Below are 24764 nucleotides of genomic sequence, written 5' to 3'. Positions count from 1 at the left end.
CCATGATTGCATTTAGCATCACTAATTGCAGAAAACACTCCCCTTTGGCTGATTACAAATGGAATCAGCTGTGGATGTAGCTGACGTGATCATGACCTAATCCTATGAAATGTCCTCATTGCAACAGAGAGGCCAGCGCTTGCCCAATCAGATGAACAGGTACCACAACTTGGCCAAGTTGACACCTGTCCCTAACCATGACACGCCTCCCGGAGAAGCTTCATGAAACAAGAAGTCTAGAGAGAAAGCTAGCAGACTTTGCCATGTGCCCTTTCAGCTCAGAGAGAAACCCTGAACTTCATCAGCCTGTCTTGAGTGAAGGCAACCTCTTGTCGGTGCCTTATTTTGGACATTTCTACAGACTTACTTTAATTTAGACATTTTCACGGCCTTAGAACTGTAAGCTTGCAACTTAATAAACTTCCCCTTTTAAAAGCCATACTGTTTCTGGTATATCACATTCCGGCAGCTTGCAAATTAGAACATCCTGAAACATGGACTGGAGAAAGCAGCCCCAAAATACCATTTAGAACTGAAAAAAATAAATGCCTTATTCAGATATTTTGTTACTTTTGATGTCAAAGTCTTCATTCCCAAAGACAAGAAAGCAATACAATCCAAACAAAGAAAATCACATTACTTTTCTTAAGTGTACTCCCCATCTCCTTGTTCTGTTTGTTTTCTCACTTTTAGCATATTAAATTATATTCATTGCCAGATCTTTAAAGCTCCCCGGTGAGAACACTCGATTGAGCTCTGCCAGCTTTTCAATATTTCTGATAGACTGAGTCTTGTTTTTCATTTGGTTTAGGTAAATGAATGTGTATGTCAGCATGACTAATGAGCACAACATCTATGGATGTATTATAAATAAAAGAGTTAATCTGTTATTTTCCAATTAACAGCACTGAAATACATTATCTGAAAATGATTAAATATTATTACCTGAAAATGATTAAAAAGGAAACATTAGTTTGTATATATGGCAACTGTGCTGTTTGAAAGGACTTACGTACGCAAGAAAAGAAATGTTTTAATCCTAATCAATCTTGTGGGAGCAACAGTTTCTTCTAAACCCTATTCAGTACTATAGGATGGAAACTTGATTAGGTTATTGCCGTGGAGATGTGACTCAATCAATTGTGGGTATTAAGCTTGATTAGATGGAGTTGGGTCTCCAACCATTCTGTGTGGGTCTTGATTAGTTTACTGGAATCCTATAAAAGAGGAGCCATGTTGGAGAGAGTTCCATTTTGAGAATGAGGAGAGAGCTGCCAAACCACGACAGAAGGACAAGAGAACCACAGAGTCCACCAACCAGCAAGCTTTGAATACTTCAAACGCCTCCCAGAGATGAAGCGGCCTGCAGAGAAAGCTAGCGGACGCCATCATGTTTGCCATGTGCCCTTCCACTTGAGATAGAAATGCTGAGTATCATCGGCCTCCTTGGTATCTTTCCTTAGATGCCTTAGATGGGACATTTGTACAGACTTGTTTTAATTTGGACAATTTCACAATCTTAGAACTGTAAACTAGCAACTTATTAAATTTACCTTTTAAAAAGCCATTCCATTTCTGGTGTACTGCATTTCAGCAGCTAGCAAACTGGAATAGCAACACATTAAAATTTTAAAACCAGTAAAAAGTTAAAAAAAAAATGAAAACAACCAAGCACCGTGTTCTTAAATTTAATCCATTCCTGTGGGTCTGGACCCTTTATAAGTGAGAGAAAGGGGAGGGAGATTTCTTAAAGTACAAGGTACCATCTTGATAATGGCTTGATTTGGATATTTTCTTGGCATCAAACTATAAGCTAATAAATTCCCATTAAACCAACACATTTCATGGTATCTGCTTTAAGCAGCCTAGGAAACTAAAACATAGATTTGTACATTTATACACACACACACACACACACACACACAATTCAAATCCTCAATACTTATACTGAAGCACCTTTTCCTAGTGCATCACTTTCTGTTTCTCTCTACTAATAATATTCTTTGATGAAGAGACATTCTTTTTAATTAAGTACACTGTATCAATCTTTTCTTTTCTGGTATTTTTTGTGTCTTGTTTAGAAAATATTGGCCTACCACAGGGTCATATATTTTCTACGTTTTCTTACAGAAACACTATTGTCTTACATTTCACATTACATCTAAAAATCCTCCAAGGAGCAGATAATCTGTAACAAAATCATTTCAGAAAACACGAAAAAAAGGGGAAACTTCAAAACTCATTTTATGAGGCCAATATAACTTTGAAACTGACACAAATCTTCTATCATTGATAAATGTAAATTTTAAAACTCTAAATAAACCATTTGCAAAACAAATTCAGCCGTGTGGAAGAGAAAAACACATTGTGTCTATGCTAAGTAAGGTTTAACTCAGGAATGCAAAGATGATTCAACAGGAGAAAATCTATCAAAGTACTAAATGCTACTAGTAGATTAAAGGAGAAAATTCATATGATCATCTCAATGGATGAAGAAAAGGCACTTGATAAAATCCAACACTTATGTGTGGTATTTAGAAAAAAAACACTCTTAGAAAACTAAGACGAGAAGGTATTTCTTAATCTTTTAGAGTTATCTATTTAAAACTCTGCAGTGGGACATGACATCAGGGGTGAAAGTCTTCCTGGCACCATGGGAGATGATTCCCAGGGATAAGTCTGGCCCTGGTAGAGTGGGATCGACAATTCCATCCTGACAATAAGGGAAAAAAGAAGTGTAACTAATAAGGCATCAGTGGCTGAGAGAGTTCAAAGAGAGTCGAGAGGCTACTCTGGAGATCACTCTTATGCAAGCTTCAGTTAGACATTGCTACCTATCATAACTTGCTGGACCCCACCAAAACCATTTCAGTCAATCCTAAAGAACACCTAGGCAATATATAAGATTCTGCAAGGCCTCCAAGCACTATGGTAACTTTCCAGAAACCTACGGCCTACAGATGGGTCTCTGAACCAGATAAGTTCTGAAACCTAGAGGGCCCAGCCTCTCCAGAACATCAGCTAGTTCCATCTCTCTACCCCATATTACCAACAGCCCTTTCAACATGAGTAAGTTAGAATGGCCATAGCTCAAATATTCCTAAAGAGTTGGACAGAAAGATCAAAAGTGATGGTGAAGTTATACAGAGAAGTTAGGGTTTAACAAATATGATTGCTCAATCATAAAACTGATTTTTTTTAGTTTCCAGTGTCTTGGAACAGCTAAAAGTGGAAATCAAAAGTTGTGGAATTGCAACCCATACCAAACTCTGAAATCTGTTCTATAAACAACTGTTGCGCTGTGCTTTGAAATTTATTGCTTTTTTGTATATATGTTATTTTTCACAAAAAAAATAGATTGTGATGATAAAAAGTATTTATTCCTCCTAGCCACCTATATTCTGGAGCAGATAGAAGGAAAAATCTGAGAGAATGGTATGGTAGCCCTTGACTCTGGAATCTGTCCTGTAACTACTTCTTGAAGAGTGCTTTGAAAACTATTGCTTTTTCCTTTCTTTGCTTTGCATATATATTACATAATAAAATAAGCTAAAAAATCTACAGCAAGACGTCATATTTAATGATGATATGTAAAAGCTTTCCTGCTTGTAATGGTTTGAAGCTGATGGACCCCAGAAAAGTATGTTCTCAAAGTTAATCCATTTCTATGGGTATGAACCCATTGTAAGTAAGGATCTTCTGGTGAGTAGGAACTTAAGATGTGACCCACCTCATTCACGGTGGGTCTTAATCCTCTTACAGGAGTCCTTTATAAATGGGATGAATATGGAGAGAAAAACACAGAAGCTGAGAGAGTAAGCCACATAAACAGAGAGGAAGCCACGAAAGTGATAGAAGCAAAGACGACATGGAAGAGAAGGGAGAGACCAGCAGATACAGCCATCTGACAAAGGAGCCAAGGATAACAGGCAACTTGTCTTCAGAAAGAAGGTATCATATTGATGATGCCCTGATATGAACATTTCACAGCCTGAGAACCGAAAGCTTTTAAACTAATAAAACCCCATTGTCAAAAGCCAGCACATTTCCACTATCTTGCATTTCAGCAGCCTAGAGGACTAAAACACCATTAAAGTCAGGAACATGAAATTCAGAATCATTGATCTCAAATGAGCTCTTAATGCTGTCTGCTGGCATTCACACTATATTTTCCTATTCTACTAATTTTTCCATTCTTTGATGGATAACTCTCATATCTTTTCCTCTCTTCCCAAACCTCTAATACTCTCATTTTTCCATACTCTCAGCTGATGACCTTGTTTACCATATAGAGATAAATGCAATCAGATGAGAGTCTCCTCAAGCAACCACCATCACCTCTCAATCCATATACTGCCTTTACTCCTCTTGCTTCTAGTAGAACAAAGGCTAGTTCCTACCTCTATGTATGTATGAAAGGTCAGGAAACTATAGCCAGTTCTGTCTATGGTTGCTTTCATGCTTTAGCAAGACAGAGACTAAACTTCCTGCAAAGCCATGAAAATGTCTGAAAGAAGGCATCAACAAGAGGAATTTTCACTCAAGAAAGGCCAAGCTAAGGGGTTTCTAGTCACATGGGAAGACACATGGTGACAGACGTCTGCTGGCCTGTCTCTACTGGGTTGGTTTCAAATGGCTCTCTCAGCTCCTGCGGGTCCATCTGGTTTCTCCTGGGGCGTTTTCCTTCTTCAAGTGTCCTTTATTTGGTTTCATCTCTCTCTGCTCTCTGTGTGGGCTATGTGCTCTATTTTTTGCCTTTTATTCTCTTTACAGAGGACTCCAGTAAAAGAATTAAAACAAACCTTGAATTGGGTGGGTCACATCTCCATGGAAACAACCTAATCAAAAGATCCCACCCACAACAGGTCTGCAGCCAAAAGACTAATTTAGAACGTAAGCTAATCTAGGGTAGATAACAGATTCAAACCAGCACAGTCACCTAATAGGAAGCACAGAATTTTTATCTAATCACCCTATAGAGAAACTCATCTATTCCTAAACCATACCCATCCACCCAAGGATTCCCAAAAGCTTTCTTCTTAAATATTACAGAAGGAAGCATCACTAAATATTTAAAGAAAAATAATGAAAAACATTTCTTCACTAAATATTGAAGAAAAAAGATGAGAAAATAAAATCAGAAGAAACAAAGTAGAAAGCAAACTCAAACAAACAAAATTTAAAAACCCTACAAAAATAATATTTTCAGAGAGGTAAAATATTGAATCCATTAAACAATAACATTTGCTACCAAAAAGTAACATTCAAACAACAATAACAACAAAATTGAGGAGATAGAAATATGGTGGCGATTGGGTAATTGGAACTGAAGGAACAGAGAACTGTGCAATGGGACTGATCGTAAAAAATTCAGAAATGGATAGCACAATACTACCTGACTGTAGCACAATAATGTAATAATGTAAGGAAATACACTGAATGAAACTGAATGTGAGAATGACAGAGGGAGAAGAGTTGGGGGCACATATGACACCAGAAGGAAAGATAGATGATGAAGACTGAGATGGTATAATCTAGGAATGCCTAGAGTGTACAATGATAGTGACTAAAGGTACAAATTAAAAAATGTTTTGCATGAGGAAGAACAAAGGAATGTTAGTATTACAAGGTACTGAAAATAGTCATTCATATTTTAAAACTTCAACTCGTGTGTGATACTAAAGCAAAAAATGTTCACTTGGTAGAAAATTTATATTTTGACTAGTGCATTTCCTAATTTAACGTACATGGACAGTATAACTGAACACCATAAGTACGTGAAACCTTGAATAGGACATGAGATTTTGTTGGTTCATCCAGGTTAGTATGATGCCCCAATAAATTCCAGAGTGATCTGAACAGTAAATAAAGAGGTATTTGCAGGGTGCCCTTGGGGGAATAGGGAGAAAAGCGGAAAAAATCAACTTCACCATTTGGAGAATTTCGATATTCTCTCAAGCAGTGGGGACAACTAAATCAATAGGCTGAGCCCTCAATCTTGGGGTTTGCCCCTATGAAACTTATCACTGCAAAGAATAGGCTAAGCCTACTTAAAATCAGGCCTAAGTGTCACCCCCAGAGTACCTATGTGGTCTCTCTCTCAGCCAACATGGCAAGCAATGTGGGACAATTCTACATGGGACATGATTCCCAGGCAATGTGGGACAAAAATCCTAAAATGAGCTGGGACTTAGCATCAAGGGATTGAGAAAACCTTCTTGACCAAAAGGGGGAAGAGAGAAATAAGACAAAATAAAGTGTTCGTGGCTGAGAGATTTCAAACAGAGTCGAGAGGTTATCCTGGAGGTTATTCTTATGCATTATATAGATAACCCCTTTTTAGTTGATGGTGTATTGGAGTGGCTAGAGGGAAGTACCTGAAACTGTAGGGCTGTGTTCCAGTAACCATGTTTGTTGAAATGATTGTATAATGGTATAGTTTTTGCCATGTGACTGTATGATTGTGGAAACCTTGTGTCTGATGCTCCTTTTATCTATGGTATGGACAGATGAGTAAAAAATACGGATAAATGTGCTAACTTGAAAGGATGTATGTCCCCCAGAAAAGCTATGTTTTAATCTAAATCCCAATTCATAAAGGCAGAATAATCCCTATTCAATACTGTATGTTTGAAACTGTCATCAGATCATTTCCCTGGAGATGTGATTTAATCAAGAGTGGTTGTTAAACTGGATTAGGTGACGACATGTCTCCACCCATTTGGGTGGGTCTTGATAAGTTTCTGGAGTCCTACAGAAGAGGAAACATTTTGGAGAATGGAGAAGATTCAGAGAGAGCAGAGAATGCTGCAGCACCACAAAGCAGAGTCCATGAGCCAGCAACCTTTAGAGATGAAAAAGGAAAATGCCTCCTGGGGAGCTTCATGAAACTAGAAGCCAGGAGAAGCTAGCAGATGATGCCGTGTCCACCACGTGCCCTTCCAAATGAGAGAGGAACCCTGACCGTGTTCACCATGTGCCTTTTCAGATGAGAGAGAAACTGTGACTGTGTTCGCCATGTGCCTCTCACTTGAGAGAGAAACCCTGAACTTCATTGGCCTTCTTGAACCAAGGTATCTGTCTCTGGATATCTTTGATTGGACATTTCTATAGACTTGTTGTAACTGAGACATTTTCTCAGCCTTAGAACTATGAACTAGTAATTTATTAAATTCCCCTTTTTAAAAGCCATTCTGTTTCTGGTATATTGCATTCCAGTAGCTAGCAAACTAGAACAATAAGAAATAAACAAATAATAGTGGGAACAGAAGTTAAAATAAATCAAGTAGATTGAAATATTAGTGGTCAATGAGAAAGAGGGGTAAGGGATGTGTCATGTATGAGTTCTTTCTTTTTTCTTTTTCTTTTTTTGTTACTAGAGAGATGCAAATGTTCAAAAAAATGATCATGGTGATGAATATACAACTATTGATGATATTGTGAGGCATTATTTGCAACCATGTCAAGAATGTTTGTATGTCAAGAACGTTTGTTTGTTTGTTGTTCAAAATAAAAATTTAAAAAAATTAAAAGTATAATAGCAAAATGTTTCAAAGTCAGTGGAAGGTTAGTAAATATAGAAGAACATTTCTCTAACTACTTCAAAAAGCTAACAAAACAGAAAAAAAAAAAAAATCAAAGGATCATCTAGGGAGTTCCAATATCTAACTAGCAGGGATCTAGAAGAAAAGAATAGATAAATGGAGGAGAGAAAATTATAAAAGAAATAATATTAGGAAATTTCCCAGGACAGATTAACATAAGTCTTCAGGTTGAAAGAGGCCACTAAGTTCCATGTACAATAATGAAACAAGATCCACACCAGATTCATACAACATCAGGAACATATTAGAACACTGACAACAAAGATAAAATCTTAACAGAGCTTAACAAGGACAGGTCACATATATAGGATGAAGAATTTGAGTAGCATAAGATGTTTCAATAACCACTTTGAAGCCAGAAAATCATGGAGCAATCCTTAACATTTTGAGGGACAAATGATTTTCACCTTGGAATTCTACATGCAGTCCAGGAAAATTATCAATCAAGTGCCAGAGTAGAATAAAGATACTTTCTGCAATGCAAGCATCTCAAAAATTTCACCTCCCCATACACTTTCTCTAAAGTTACTGATGAATGCATTTCACCAAAACAAAGGAGTACCTCAAGAAAGAGGAAGACACAGGATCCAGAGACAACAGCTTACAACAGGGAAAAGGCAAAGAGAATTCTCTGAATCAGGATGAAGGAAAATCACAAACTAGAGCTGTACAGGAGTGGAGAGCAATGGTGAAGATTTGCACAAAAGAAAGGTTTTTTCCAATTTTTAAAAAACTAAAACAGATTAATTGTGTGATATGTTTCAACATATTGGGACAGTTTGTAGAAAAATTATAGGCACATAGGAAATGGAGAAGGGAAGGGAGGAAGGGAGAGGTGGAGAGAAGGAAAAAAATAAAAGGAGAAGGAAGAAGAAAATTTTAAGTCAAAGCATAATCACAATACAATGCAAAGTTCAGCTGTGAACATATTTGTTAAGTCCTAAAAATGTAAACACACACTGATACAACCAAAGCATGATAAAACTGTAAGAGGATGAAGAGAAACGAATATCACCTTCCATTTTCCACACTGGAAAGCCAAAATTGAAAAACAGGTATTTTTAAATATGGAAGTAAATGCCAGAAAAGACAGCTAAAATATTGAAAGCGGATGCTCTGAGAGCAGGATCTGGAAGAGAGAGTTATAAAGAGACAGGATAGTGGACTGGGTGTTTTTTATCGTTAGTCTGTAGAACTATTTGTCTTTTTTAATGCCTAGTTGTATTACTTAGTTAAAAATTAATGTCTTTGGGGCGGGCCGCGGTGGCTCAGCGGGCAAGAGTGCTTGCCTGCCGTGCCGGAGGACCCCGGTTCGATTCCCGGCCCCAGCCCATGTAAAAAACAAACAAACAAAACAAAATATAATAAAACAAGAAAATGTTTAAAAATGTTTCCCTTCCTTCCATCCTTCCTTCCTTCTCTGTCTTTCCTTCCTTTCCTCCCTCTAAAAAAAAAAAAAAAAAAAAAAAAAAAAAAAATTAATGTCTTTGTATCACTTAATACCAATAATTCACTCAGTCCACAAATATTTTCTGAGCATCAACTATACGCCAAGTGCTTTTCTAGGTGGTAGCGATACAACGGTGACAAAACTAAGTACCTGCCTCAGAGAACCTACATTCAGAGACGGAGGCACTAATGAATGAATTAATTCTTACTGTTGTGCTATAATAATAATGACTTAATGAATGCTATAATGTCAGAGAGATTAATTCTATTAAGAAAAATAAAGCAAGGTAAAGGTACAGAATGTGAAGGGGATGCTACTTAAGTAGGGTTTTCAGAAAAGGTCTTCTCCAAGAATCAACTTTTCATTAAAAAAAATAAAATCCTAAAAAATTAGGGAAATATGAGGAAACTTTCAAAAAAAGGTTCTTAACACCATCTCTGGCCAATACCAGAAAGATGCATAGTTATCTACAAATCAGAAATTAACCCAAGAAAATCTGTTTTGAGAAAAGATATCCTGTAACAAAATTTACAGAAGGGTGTCAATGAGTTTAAGTTGAAAACTTCATTTTAATACTCTTATTCCACAGCAAGAGCCAGTACAAAAGTTCTCTGTGGTATACATAAATTGCCAAGCATTCTCAACCTGAATCATATGAACACTGCTATTTATACCCGTTCTCTATCAACAAGCCATTACTTATTAAAGATACTGGGTTAATTTATACTTTTTTCTTTTCAGAGAATAGGTAGATATCAAACATTTCAGGGTTTTATTCCCTTCATGCAGTTAAAAGTTTTCGTAAATCAAAAGCTCAAGACAAAAAGATTTTGGATTAATTCCAAGTTACCCAAATTTATCACATCCAATCTTCATTCTCTCACTAAAAAGGAACTCTAAACTAATATGAATAAGATACAGTTAAAGAAACAATTTATAGGGTAATGCAATGCATTAATTTTCCTCTCCAAGGAATCACACAGGTTGAGGTAGAGTTTCAAGCTTTTTTAATGATCTTTTCTTTAAAAATTGAGTAACTAAAAAGATGCAGTATTCAGACTGAAGAGATTTTAGCCCAAATTTAGTTTTTACATGACAAAAACTTCAAATTTAAAAAGTAGGACTGATTTTAATACATCTTATTCTTCAACCACTTTATCATTAAAAATAAATCCAAGCTACCATTATTGTAAACTTCTACAAAAATAAATCCAAGCTATCTGTGCCTATTTCACACAGCAAAAAAAGAGGAATATTTTTAGGAAAAATAAACAGGTTTACAATTTAACAAAAAGAAAACAAATTCAATTAATTAAATTTCAATTTTAAGTTTAAAAGTTATTTAGAAATTTCTGAAAAAGCAAACCAGTAGTTGCACTATATGCTGAACTGCAGCACCAGATGTCCAAGCTCCTTACCCAACGAGCCCTATGCTCTCAAGGTGAAGCAATGAATTATATCATCAGAACTAGGACTTGGGTTTAGGTTCACCGTTTACTTAACTGGCAATGGACTTAATGTCTCTTATTTAGGTTTCCTTATTTAAACTTCAGTTTCTTTATTTAAAATAGAGATGATACTGCCTATTTAGGATCACTGTTAATTATTGAAAATTCTGTCAATGAGAACTAACAAAATATTTAAGTACTAATAATACATAAAAAAGAGCTTTGTAATCCACAAAGGACTATACCAATGTTTGTCATATTTTAATCAAGAAGGAAAGCTATCACTTTCTTTTGAATTTTTCTGATTTTTAGCAATAATGGCCACAGATTCTATGGAAGAACAGTGAAGCACTGGTACACTAAAATAAAAACAGAAGAAAAAAAGATTTTCTTTTTAAATTCAGATTCTCTATAAACAAGTAAATGCAAAGAAAGGATTTTTAGCAGTTGATTTAATTTACATTTCATTTAATTATATAAACCAAAAGAATACAGCTGTTTAATCATGTGTAAACTGTATATCAACTGACTTCAGTTAGAATGTTTATTTTGATATACTTGGGAAACAGGTAAGGAATGTATATAAACTTAAGCATATTTTTAAAATAACTGGCTTAATATTTTTGTTCTCTCAATAATTCCCACTGTTCTTAGAAGGAAAAACGCAATTATCTTTAACCAAAAAAGTTATCAGAGAAGTTTTCACCACATAAACTTTTAAACTAACATTAAACACCTATCTAACAGTGAAGCAGTAGACTTTTTGCCCACTTTTCATGCTTTAAGCTCCATCAGGGCACAAACCTGTTGCCTCTTCCCCTGTTGTATATTCCCAATATCTAAGCAGCTAAGTGGCCCCAACTAGGTACTCAATAAATATGTGTAGAATGAATGAATGAACTGTATCTGTAAACAAATGCTGAAGTGTTAGAAGTTACAACATAATCAGATCATCTATATAGCTATCATTCACTACACACAACTATTGTCTCCCAACTATAATGCCATAATAACTGAAAAGGACATTTACTAGACATTTAAACAAACACACAAATACATTACTCACATGTATGATAAAAGCATCTGATTCACAAAGCAAATTTTTTAGCTATGTTTTCCCTTTCAGGGAATTTTGATGCCTTCTGATGATAAAAAATATCTATCACAAAAGCATGTTGCAATCTTGATAAGGCAAGCACTATCTTTAAAATTCTGTTGCTATCTGGAGTAATTTAGGCAAAGTAAACAATATTACTAGAGTCCCACCCAAAGTATTTTGAGAAGTCAAATTCCTCAATTCAAAGACATCCTGAATATAATGAAAACTAGGCAGATCTTACCAGGTCAAAAATTATTACACTGAATTTTAAAAATACAAAAAATTTTATTTAAGTTTAAAATAAATTAATTACGCTGAAATTATTGACTCTAAGTTACTTTCCAGAAGTTAGATGATAAATTTCATGCCTACAAAGCTACAGAGTTAGAGGTCATTTTATTAAAACAATGCTGTTTGGATATAAGTCCCTTCATAATTCCAAAGTCTACAGTATGATATTCAACAGTCCTAGTGCCATACTACTTATATATTTATAACGTTACACTTGTATACGCATAATTCTCTGGGCTGAACAAGCTTTATGGCTGGAAAACTATGATCTGTGTGACTGCAAAACTGCATGTACGGGCTGAAGACGTTTCCAAAATTCTGGCCATCTTCAAACAGACATGAGCAAGAGTAGATTTGACGATGAATATGAGGGGAAAAACACCAGACGACTTGTAAACACTGGTAAGAAAACAAGGCTTTCTATAGAAACTAGAGCGTTAAGAAGAAAAAAAAAATTCAGGGCACATCAAAGGTAAAGCTCAATTAATTCCTGATTGTGTGTTCCCACTTCACAGTCTTAAATACATTGACTTACATATTTTTTTAGCGCTTTCTTGGAAATTTAGTGTTCCAAAGGCCCCTCCTCCACAGCTAACCTCAGTGCCCTTTCTTCTTCCTCCCTTACCCCTCCCAGCTCAAACAAATTAACATTTGTACTAAGGTACCTCCTATCAGCTCGCAGCTTCTTCCCAAACACGCCCACGTACACTGAAACTGGCCTGCGTCTACACAACACACAGCTACAGGAAAAGAGCTTCGGCGGGGAGGGGGGGTTGGTGGAGGAGATAATTTAGCTCCGCACAGGGTTACGGCTTTCTTTCAGCTGTTAGCTCCTCACCCGAGGCCCGCGTTTCTCTCAAATCATCTCCAAAGCATGCTGTTTATGAGCCTGCCTAATCCGACACTGCAATGGAATTCCGGATATTTGCAGACAGATATCCCGGCTTTGCAAGTGTTTGATCAGATACGTGAGGAATCTCTTTTTTTTTTCTCATATGCCCAGCTCCTAGCTGCAAGGAGACCCGACCTCGGGCATCGCTCCCGATCCAGCGCACGGGCTGCGCTCCCGGGCTGAAGCGAGCGCAGGACACAAACCCTCCGAGTCCGGGGCTGGCGGGCGACTCAGGCTGCGGGCCGCTCGGCAACAGGTCACCCTGACCGCGAGCCCGCGGATTCGAAGGCGGCCGGTTCCGCGGTCAGGATTCGGGGAAGCAGCCGAGACCGCGCGGGGAGGGGGTGTGGTCCGGCTCCGGGTCCCGGCTCGCGCTCACCTGAAGTGAGGATGAGGCGCCGCCGGGCGTCAGGGCAGCGCGGGCAGAGGCCAAGGGGCTTCCGTCACCCAGGACCGAAAGAGAGGAAAGGCGGGCTCGGGTAGCCGCCGCGCCCCCAGACTCGGGTCGGCGCCTCCATTGGAGGGGACCCCACGACCCCTCCCTGACTCTGAGGTCGAGCCCTCAAGGAAGGCGCGGCTCCCGGGGCCCCCGGCTCAGCCCCTCCCTCAGTCCTATCTCGGCAGCCCCGTTCCCGCTCGGAGGGCGCGCAGCCCCAGAGCCCGCGGCCGGGAGATAACACACCGCACGCAGGAGCCGCCGCCATTCCCCGCGCCGCCGCTGCGTCTCCGCGACGCCCGGGGGGCGCAGCGCACCCACCCTCCCTCCCCCGCACCGCCTACCGAGGCGCTGCACCAGGCCGGCGGCAGGAACACCGACCTGTGCAGCCGCGGCCGCCGCCTCGGAGGATGAAAAGACAACGCCTGCCCCACGCTCGACCGCCTCCCCGCCGCCGCCTAGGGTTGCGCTCACCCACCAGTGCAGTCGGCGTGTCTCATTCAGCGCCCGCTGCCGCCGCCGCTCGGGGGAGGGGAGTGAGCTGGATCCACCCCGTCCGCGCCTGGGGTGGGGGAGGAGAGCGGACCTGGCGGGGGCGCGCGCCAAGCGGGCGGGGCGGAGCCGCGCTCGCGCACCAACCGAGCGCGCTCGCGCGGGGCCCGAAAGAGGCGGCCGGCGGGGTCTTCCCCGAGCGTCCCCGCCCACGCTCTGCTCCCCCGCGGAATCCAACTGACGCCCGGGGGCGGTGTCCGCGGCGCGCGCCGCCAGCCGCAGCCCCTCAGCCTAGCGCTTGCTGGAGGGAGGGCCCCCCCCCCGCCGAACGAGGGGGCGGGGAGAGGGAGGAGGACAGGTGGAGCATCCCTACTGCCCCGCCACCCCTTCCCCGCACGGCACCCTCACAGTGAAATCCACAATTAGGTCGCCTTCAGCGCTGGCACCTCATCCTTCAGGCCAGACATCAAAGTCCAAAACACACTTGGCCTCATGATCACAACCAGTGCCGGTGGTGTTTTTAGGAGTCGCTGAGGGCAAGTGAGGCTGCAGATATGAAGAGGCAGTCCATTGCCATAGGGTCATAAATGATGATTAATAATCTCACATATGAAGATTTGGGAAGTGTTGGAAATAGATCTGGGTAGGCGTTATGCAGGTTACTGCCCTTGACTTAATGTCGAATGACAGAAATCTGGCCTCCCTTGGGTCTCAGATTGATGAGTTCCCGGTGAGCAGTACTTGCCTGCCATGGCATGAACATGATTCTGAAGAATTTATTAAATATTTCCTAGAGGAAGAGAAATGGGCTTGGTAAAAAAACGTGAAAGGGTGTTGATTTGGAGGGTGCACTATACTGGGTGGCCTACTTAAAATTAGTAACATTTGATGCCAGGTAACTAAAAATGGAAGGTTTTTAGCAAGCCACCATTTGTGTATGCTGTCATTAGACCATTTTGAAATGGATGATTATTTGATAATCTGCAATGTGTGATAAAATGTGGAACGAATACTCTGTACTAGCATTGACTATAAAACATGAGGGACCAAAATTGACTTTCCATTTGGTTTCTTTCCTCCCTTTAATAACCACTAAACAGAATTCATTAATCTTGTGCATTGAAGAATACAAATTATTTTCCCCTTTGACTGCCTTCTGCCATAGTCCTTTATTCTAGTTGGGGAGGCTACAGTATCCTTCAACTCTCTTCTCTCATAATAGGGTTACATCTTTAAAGTTTCCCCCTTGCACCCCAACTTTCTGTAGGATAGAACTGGACAAAAGATAAAACAAGAAGTAGAATATTTGAATAACATAAAGCAGCTGGAGCTAACATAGAATACTCCATCCAACCACAGCAGAATGCACATTCTTCTGAAGCGCACAAGTAACATTTTAGATAGACCATGTTAGGCCGCAAAATATGTCAATAAATTCTGAAAGATTGAAATCATACAAAATATAATCTTTAACCACAATGGAATGAAATTAGAAATCAATAGGAAAATTGACAAAAACGTGGAAGTTAAAAATATATACTCTTAAACACATCAAAGAAATTAGTAAAGGTTTGCAGGTTAATGGAAATGGCAACAGAACATACAAAAAACCTAATGGAATGAAGCAAAAGCAATGCTCAGGGAAATTTGTAGCTATGCCTACATTAAAGAACAATCGCAAATCAATAACCTGAACTTCCACCTTGAACTAGAAAAATAAAAACAAACTCAAAGCTAGCAGAAGAAAGGAAATAAAGTTTAGAGGGGAGCTGAAGAAGACAGTAGAATCAATGAAATTAAAAATTGTTTCTTTGAAAGGATCAACAAAATTGGCAATTTTTTAGACTGTCCGAGAACAAAAAAGAGTGCAAATTACTAAAATCAGCAATAAAATGGGGACATTACTAGCAACATTTGCAGGAATAAAAAGAATTTATAAGAGGATACTATGAACAATTACATGCCATCACATTGAATGACCTAGAGGAAATGGATAAAGTCCTAGAAACAAATTGCCAAAATTGACTCAAGAAGAATTAGAAAATCTGAATAGGTCTATAACAGATAATCAAAACCCTTCCAACAACAAAATGTTTCAGGACCAGACATCTTGGCTGGTGAATCTATCATAAAAAAAACATCAGTCTTCCTCAAACTCTGCCAAAAAATAGAGAAGGGAATGCTTCCTAATTTGTTCTATAAGGCCCGTATTACAAAAGGAAAACTACAGACCAGTGGCCCTGACAAGTACATATGTAAAAATCCTCAACAAAATGCTAGAAAACTCAATCTAATCTAGCAGCATATTAAAAGGATTAATACCCAGGAGAATTGAAAACAAAGTTGTACACAAATATTTATAGCAGCATTTTTTGCAATAGCCAGAAAGGGGAACTAATTAAGATGACCATTAACTAATGAATGGATTAACAAAATATCCATAACAACGGGATGTTATTCAACCATAAATAGGAATGATTTACCAGTAGCATAAATGTGAAAGAAACCAGCTACAAAAGGCCACATATTGTAGGATTCCATTTGTGTGAAGTGTCCAGAATAGGTAAACCCATAACCACTCAAAGCAGATTAGAAGTTGTCAGGGGCTGGGGAAAGGCGTAATGGGTGTGACTGCTTGATGGGATATGGGGTTCCATTTGGGGTGATGAAAATGTTCTGTAATTAGATAGTGGTGATTGTACAACTTTGAGAATGTGCTGGAAGTCACTGAATCATGCTCTTTAAAATCGTTAAAATGGTGAATTTTGTGTTATGTGAATTTTAGCTCAATAAAAAGAAATTATTCTTAAGAGAATAAAGTTTTACCCTTTAAAAAGTACAGAATGAAAAATCAACAAAATTCATGGTTTTTCATTTTTATTCCGTTTTATTTTCAAAGAAAGTCTTGAAAAAAATTATGAGGAACTCATAGGAAACGAAATCACTGGGAGAAGTAGAGAAATCAAAAGAAGAAGAAAAAACAAAAGAAGAAAATAAATAAACCTCAAATGAGAATAGACTCAGAAAAAAGATTATTGATAAAAGGGTGAGAAGTATGTATGCAGGAAGTTTTCCCATAGATGGTAGTTGCTTCAAGGCCCAAAGAAACACTCTGACTTAGCACGTGAAGAAGTATAACTTTAGTTATACGGTTGGATAAGTGTTTAGTCTTTCTTAAGTCTGTGTATATGTCTGTATACATAGATAGATAGATAGCTATCCTGTTACCATAATTAATTGCTCTTAAAAAGTAGGAAAACTGAGAAACAATTGGGATATTCTTTTTTGTATGTATATCTTGCAATTCTTTAAATTTGGGCAAGGGTTTCACAAAAACAAATGAGACTGTGTTTCTACATCTGCCAGTAATTTTCACAGTTTACTGTAAGACATTACAATATTAATTTGGACTTTGAGGAGACTTATGAACCCAGGCTGTGGATATATTCAATTTTTGTGCCCACTGAATTTCCAAGTTTGGAAAAATTATCAAAAAACTGTTTCTTGTGTTAGTAATCTGTAAAATAATACTACTGCTATAAAACTTCAGAGTTGGGTTAAGTTCAAATCTCTGAACTTGATAAGATTAGGAATTTGTGTATAAATGTACAGGAAAAAGTTCATTCTCAGTGTCTGCAAGTTTTCTTTACTAGTGCATCTTTTTATCACAGTTAAATTCTATATGTTGCTTTATTCCATTTGCTTTTGCCAAAAGGCAAGAAATATGCAGTCTTAGTATAACAAAAATTCTATGTATAAAATAGAAATGCCATTATATAAGATAAAATTAAGAATTTAATATGCTAAAAGTCATTTCCGAGAAATCACAATTATATATAACAGTTTATTATTATGCAGCAAAATTTTTTAAAAGGGGTAAGCCAAGGAACTAATTTAGATATAGAACAAGCAGTTTCAGGTATGAGACCACTGTAAAAAACAAATCAATTTTAAAAAACTCATCTCATTACAACTGTCAAAACAAAATCTAACTGGCCTGGTAAGAAAGTTCATTATTTCAGTAACACCTAATTCTGTTAAACCAAGAGAATTTCAGTAACAAACATATGCCTCTGTTATCTCTCTAACCTTTAATCTCTTTTTTAAATTATGTATATACTGGCTGGGCATTTTGAATAAACTTTTCGACTCTGTTTACAATTTTCTGATTTAAAATATAGGCCAAATAATTGCTGAATCATTAAACTGATACTTCTTTTAGTTTCCAGTATCTTAGAGCAGCTAGAAGTAAAAACCTAAAATTGTGGAATTGTAACCCATACCAAACTCTGAAATCTGTTCTACAACTAATTGTTGCACTGTGCTTTGAAATTTATTACTTTTTTTATATATGCTATTTTTCACAAAAAAGAAAGAAAAGTCGATTGTGATAACAAAAAAAACCTGTTTATTCCTTCTAGCCTCCTATGTTCTGGAGCAGCTAGAAGCAAAACTCTGAGATGATGGTATGGTAGCCCATGACAAACTCTGGGGCCTGTCCTGTAGCTACTTATTGAAGAATGCTTTGAAAGCTATTGCTTTTTTCTTTCTTTGCTTTGTATGTATGTTATATTTTACAATAAAAAATAATTTTAAAAAAATTATATATATAGGCCAAGTAACATACCCAAAATTTACTTTGTGGGGCAATGATGCACAGAGGGACTTCAAAGAGATATGCAGTCATTCCCCAGAAAAGTGACACTAAGATACAAGCAGAGCACCCCATGATTGCAAGCAAGAGGCACATGCCATGCAGGCCAAGGACAAAGATAATCAGCAATCCACTCCTGTGTGAGTACCAACTTTCAACAGACACAGGCCTTCATTTGCGATTGGGTTGCTACTCACAGGGGCCACTCCACACAGGGTGTGGATCGGCAGGGACCCATTTCCTTACGGATGATTAATGTTTCCCTGGGTCAGCCCTCGGGGAGGCCAATGAGTATATAAATAAATGTCTGCATGAACTGATGATTTTCAATATTAACTTTAAAGACAGTTTCAATAATGCCTCACTTATCTGACTGCATCAGGAAAGGGGGCAGGGGAGGGTTTGGATATAATTAATCCAGAAAACTCAGGTTTTCAACTTGAAGCACTAAACACAGTTTTATGTAAATCACTTTTATTGTTTTTTCCCCTGAAATATCACCAATATCTCTGCCTTAAGAACTCAAAAACACACATATGTACACACACACAGAATAGTTTAACCTATTCCTGCTGACCTACAGGAATAAGAAAACCCAAAAACATTAGAATCAAGATGTCCTCAGGAGCAGTGGAGGCACTTATTCTCTTTATCCTACAATAAATAGTCATGGCCTATCATATTCCTGCACTTCTCCAAGTCCAGTAGATCTAGGGGGTATCCTATGATCATTCTGCTGTCCCTTCTCATTGCTGCCCCTGCTGCTACAGCACTGCTCTGCTTACATGTAGTTACACAAACCTGCCTTCAAATTGTCTTATCATGTCAGGATAGCCAGGAAACCAAATAACAAATGCTTAAATAAATAAATAAATAAACAAACACGTAAATAAGTATTGTTCTAGTTTGCTAGCTGCTGGAATGCAATATACCAGAAACAGAATGGCTTTTAAAAAGGGGAATTTAATGAGTTGCTAGTTTACAGTTCTAAGGCCGAGAAAATGTCCCAATTAAAACAAGTCTAAAGAAATGTCCAATCAAAGGCATCTAGGGAAAGATACCTTGGTTCAAGAAGGCCGATGAAGTTCAGGGTTTCTCTCTCAAGTGAGAAGGCACATGGCAAACACAGTCAGGGGTTCTCTCAGCTGGAAGGGCACATGGCAAACACAGCGTCATCTGCCAGCTTTCTCTCCTGGCTTCCTGTTTCATGAAGCTTCCCGGGAGGCGTCTTCCTTCTTCATCTCCAAAGGTCGCTGGCTGGTGGACTCTCTGCTTTGTAGTGTTGCTCTCTCTGAATCTCTGAGTCTCTCTGAATCTCCAAAATGTTTCCTCTTTTATAGGACTTCAGAAACTAATCAAGACCCACTCAAATGGGTAGAGACATGTCATCCCCTAATCCAGTTTAACAACCATTCTTAACTAAATCACATCAACCAGGGAGATGATCTCATTACAGTTTCAAATATACAGTATTGAATAGGGATTATTCTACCTTTAAGAAATGAGATTTATATTAAAACATGGTTTTTCTTAGGGGGCATACTTCCTTTCAAACCAGCACAAGTATATATATATATATTTAAATCTTTACCAGAGTAAAGAACCTCTGAAAATGCTAGAAACAGTTCTGACTTTTTAGTCACTTATCTACTTTGTATACAGACCTTTTCCCAACTTTCATATTTCTTCTATATTTTGGATAACTGTGTCTATCTCATAAATCCTCTCAGATAAATGAGCTATTACAATATTTTACCTCCTTGATAAAAAATTTTAGGCACTGCTGTTAATACATAATTGTGAATGAGGATCTTTGTCAATAAATATTCATCACAATATTTCCTTTTTATATCCTGCCTGTCAAGTTGAGGTTAGAATTTAAAAAACAAGCAAAAGCAGAGATTCATAACTCATGCTGATAACAAATAGATAAAATAAATGGAGGAAAAAGAGGGTACTCCTGCTTGTGGAAGAATGTTGATGACAATTGATAAATGTAGAGAGGGATTGCTGGAGTTGGAAAATCATCATTTGCAACCATTAGGGTAAACACTAGGTAACACAAGTTCATCAATGGATGCTAAATTAGGGGGACATTTTGATGAGAAGCAGATTACTTGCATACGTGGGCTTAAAGTGTCTCCCGCAGACTCTGTATTAGTTGCAAGGAGAGAAGAACATATTTTTTATAATTCCCAATTATACACTGGAGAAATTGGACAATATTTTTATGAGGTAATCAAAATTAATGTCACAAATGAGGGACAGATGGATGTTATTTGCTTCCAGATGTGATACCTTGAGGCTACAGCATCATCTCTGCAGTGTTCCAGGGCCAGAATGGATAACCTGAATATAATCATGAGGAAACATCCGATAAACTACAAATAGGAATGTTCTATTTTCTAAAAAGGGGAGAACTGCATGCTTTTTAAAGATGTCAATGTCATAAAAGACAAAGATAGTGAAAATATTCCAGCTAAAGAGCAATGATAACTGTATGCAATGGGACTTCCTACACTGGAGCCTTTACTGGAGGGGGGAAAATGCTGTAAAGGACATTATTCAGTTAATTGGAAAACAGATGAAGATTGATTAAATAAAAGTATGGTATCAATGTTAAAGTCACTGAAATTGGGACCTGTACTGTGGTTATGTCCCTATGCTTAGTAAATATATACAGAAGTATTTTCACTGGATTGCACAACTTTCCCAAGGCACTCTCCTCTTACCCTCCTCAGGTTCAAAATCCCCAAATATTCCTTGTGGTTTTCCAAAATCCTCGAAGTGGCATCCAGGGACTTCTATAACCTGCACCTACCCTACTAACACTTCTCACACTAGCCAGGGCAGGAGTTCAATTCCCATCTCACTCTTTAGATCCACATCCATTGAACACTTAAGAATCAACAGAGAATACATTCCATGCCTTATCTATGTCACCTCCTTTAGTTCTCATACCAATGTTGAAAGGTAAATATTTTTACCCATTTTTCAGATGAGGCTTACAGAGGCTGAATGACTTGTCCAAGGCCATACCTCTAGGAAATGGCAAAGTGAGAATCAGATCCTGGCTGTCAGACTCACAGCCTCCATGCTATATTGACTCCATATTAAATTGTGCTTCTTATATATTCTTGTCAATCAACAGCAAAGTGTCATGTACATTAATGAAGCTTGGAAAATACTTTTTTGAATGCAGTGTACTTTATGTTAGTGAGCAACCCAATGTGTGATATTCAATTCATGTTTAATTTGACAATCACAGTTTCAAAAATCTAATTTGATTATAGAAGCTGATTCAAGAGTGCCTTAGAGTAAAGCTGCTTTCTAAAATCTAAAAACATTTTAGAGTAATGGGAAAAGCTAAATAGGCAAAATGACATCAGGCCCAATTCCTCATCTTGTCCACTCAAGTGTATTAAAATATATATTGCAGGAGATAATTTTCTACCATAGTAGTGCGGTAATAAAGCTGGTTATCACATTACAGATGGGAAAGGATTACTGCATAACCACTGAGTCCATTCCCTGGAGAAATGCAGTTCTATCTGTGGTTTCACATTCCAGAAAGAAATATTCTTACTCCTTCTGAAAATTAGTAACATAAGCATTTTAAAGTACTTCTGTTAGCTCAACCAAGAAATTTTATGTAATTTTTACTGCATTTAATTGAGACTTCACTTTGCAAGAGAGTCTTTCTTAATTATGGATTAATCCAGTATGCACAGATTTTACACTCATTGTTGACTGGCAACTATATTTGCTATTAAAAGCCAGTATATCTATAACAGTAGTTATTATTTAAAAACAATCAACTTTGGAAAGTATAAATGGCAGTAAAATTAGTTATAAATTGACTTTCAAACTGCGGCTCCAGTTAGAAAATATAACTTCAAAATAAAAACAGATTGATATGTTCGTTGCTTTATATTTAACATGTACTGATATCTACTCTAATATAAACATTACCAGCATTCACACTGGACTTAAAATAAAGCTAATGGACTTTGGGATTGAGTTACAGCTAAACATAAATTTTAGTAATGCTTACAAATTCCTACTTATGTTTCAGTGCTTTCCTTTCTTATCAATAGCATTAATTTTGAAATATACCCAGAAGAGAGGCAGGGTTTCTGATAGATGAAAAACCATTTTATTGACCATTTTCTAGGCTTGGTAAATTGAATATACATGTTTATCTCTGCTATTCCCAAAATTCCCTGAAAATTACAATAAAGGACAAAAAGAACAGTAAGGAGAAAATGATAACAAATGAGAAATTTTGGAAGATGGGGGTAAAAAAGATAAGAAGATGAGTAGTTCTTCTAGATTGAGCCAAGCAGGGAAAAATGAAATTAATTGCCTGTAGAGGTGAAAGTCAAAAAAGAAGCTAGCTGGTTTGCACAGCAGAATTTTGGAAAGCTTCAGGAATTGAAGACACTAGGTATTGAAGAAAGTGGGAGTGATAAATGTCCCTGAAACAGGATTCGATAAGAGTCTGCATAAGGAACAGTTGGATAGCTATCACCCTTCCCCAACCCCACAGGAAAAATGGACATTTGTTCTGAGGAGAGTTAAAACAGAGAGACTGGGGAGAGGTACCTAACTTAAATATGAACAGTCAAGCATCCTCAAACATTTTGGGAAAATCTCTGACAACAACCACCACAAAAAAATGCAGGAAATTTTAACTTAATATCTACAGAGAAGCACAATATTGCATTCCTTAATTAAAACTAAGATGCTCTGTTTTATGCAATCATAGAACAGAAAAAAAGCACTTCTAAATTAAAAATATAATAGCCAATATTAAAATGTCAACAGGAGTTTTGATGATAAAATTATGGACATTTCCCAGAGAGAAAAAAGACTTTAGTTCTAACCATGTTGTAACTCTACACTGGCCTAAAAGTGTGGATAAGCCAGTGATATTTTAAATTGTTAATTGGAGAGAAATCGGCAAAATCTATATAGAGAGAAGTTTGGCAATTTCTTTCTAAATTAAAGATATATATTCCTTTTAAGCCAGAAATGGAATTTATAGGAATTTATCCTACAAACTCATTTGTCTATGAAAATAGGTATATACAAGGATAGAAATAGCTGAAGATTAGAAACATACTCTAAATGCCAATGATAGGAAACTGGTAAAAAATATCATATTACATCCACACCGTGGAATACCATGCAGCCATTAAAATAACAAGGGCACTCTAGATGTACTTATATGAAATGATTTCTAAAGTATATTGAAAAAAGCAAAATGTGGAACAGTGTGCTTGAATATATTGAGCATATTTCTGTAAAGATACATGAGAACTGATAATAGGACGAAGGTAGAAGGGAGACCAACTTTTCAATGTGTCTTCTTTTTTTTTGGCATGTGCAGGCACTGGGAATTGAACCTGGGCCCCCAGCATGGCAGGCAAGAATTCTACCTGCTGAGCCACCGTGGCCTGCCCAATGTGTCCTCTATTGTATCTTTTATTTTTTATATCTATTTTTAAAAAATATTTTTAGTCTTCTGATTTAATGCCTCCATTATCTTTATTAGTAAGGGTATAATTTCAAATTAAAATAAGCCATTGCTAAATAATAGTTTGGCAATGCACTTTTTGGTTGAACTGTCCAAAATTAGACATTGGGGTATAATAAACAATGCTCTTGAATATGACATTTTGTTAAAAATACTGAAAATATATATTGTCCTCTTTTGGGATTTATTTATAGGGCTATGCTAATAGCTTATGATCAGATACTTTACTACCCTCTTCACACACACTTCTGCCACCAATCATAGCCCCTGCTAAAATGGTGGCCCTAAGGGTTTGAAGAAGAAAACATTCCTCCCGCGAGCACTGGGGAGCTCACCTAAGCCAAGCTGAACCATAATGCTTCTCCCTCCCCAGAATGAAGAAGAGGGTTACTGAGAAATTGAGTCAATTAGCCTTGGTTATGCAGTAACTACAAGGTTAATGTATTGCTCAGCATATGACAGATGAGACACATGTTAGTAGGGAAAGAAACCAGTCTCCAGAGAGAAGTCCAAGAATGGTGTGGGCAAGCAGAGAAGCCACAGGAGAGAAGATTCCTGACTTTCCATCTCAAGGACAATTTAGTTTCCTTCCTTTTATATTCCGGTGTTGTCTGTTTCTCAAGCTAGAGTGAGTAGTTTTCTATACCAGGTGTCCAACAGTTTCCTAGCTAGAGCATCGACTGTGACGCATAGACTATTGTCAAGCCTCCTCGTTAACAACTGATCTTCTATTTATTGATATTTTCTAATATTTATCTTATTATAAATAACAATAGGGTGAGGGCATGGTGATCTGGGGGTTAGTTATCATTTTCCCAATAAACTACAATAAACAACTCAGCCTTCCTTTTTATAACCA

General features: G+C 37.7%; 1 protein-coding gene across 13 annotated transcripts in view; it reads right to left on the bottom strand.

The window, feature by feature from the left end:
* RALGPS2 (Ral GEF with PH domain and SH3 binding motif 2) overlaps positions 1 to 13826 on the bottom strand; it is a 264908-nt gene extending 251082 nt beyond the window's left edge. For 7 of the 13 annotated variants that reach the window (XR_013174134.1, XR_013174129.1, XR_013174128.1 and 4 more), the window contains exon 1: positions 13699 to 13816. The gene's annotated coding sequence lies outside the window, so the exon portion shown is untranslated. Of the gene's footprint in view, positions 1 to 206; positions 5098 to 13601 lie in introns of those variants that run through there. The other 6 variants (XR_013174130.1, XR_013174132.1, XR_013174131.1 and 3 more) reach the window with 6 other exon arrangements.
* Positions 13827 to 24764: the final 10938 nt, after the last annotated feature.

This window comes from Tamandua tetradactyla, chromosome 4, assembly GCF_023851605.1.
Source record: "Tamandua tetradactyla isolate mTamTet1 chromosome 4, mTamTet1.pri, whole genome shotgun sequence".
In the NCBI taxonomy this organism is placed as follows: domain Eukaryota; kingdom Metazoa; phylum Chordata; class Mammalia; order Pilosa; family Myrmecophagidae; genus Tamandua; species Tamandua tetradactyla.
The sequence above is the reverse complement of the archived record's forward strand: the minus strand, read 5'-3'. Positions and strand labels throughout refer to the sequence as shown.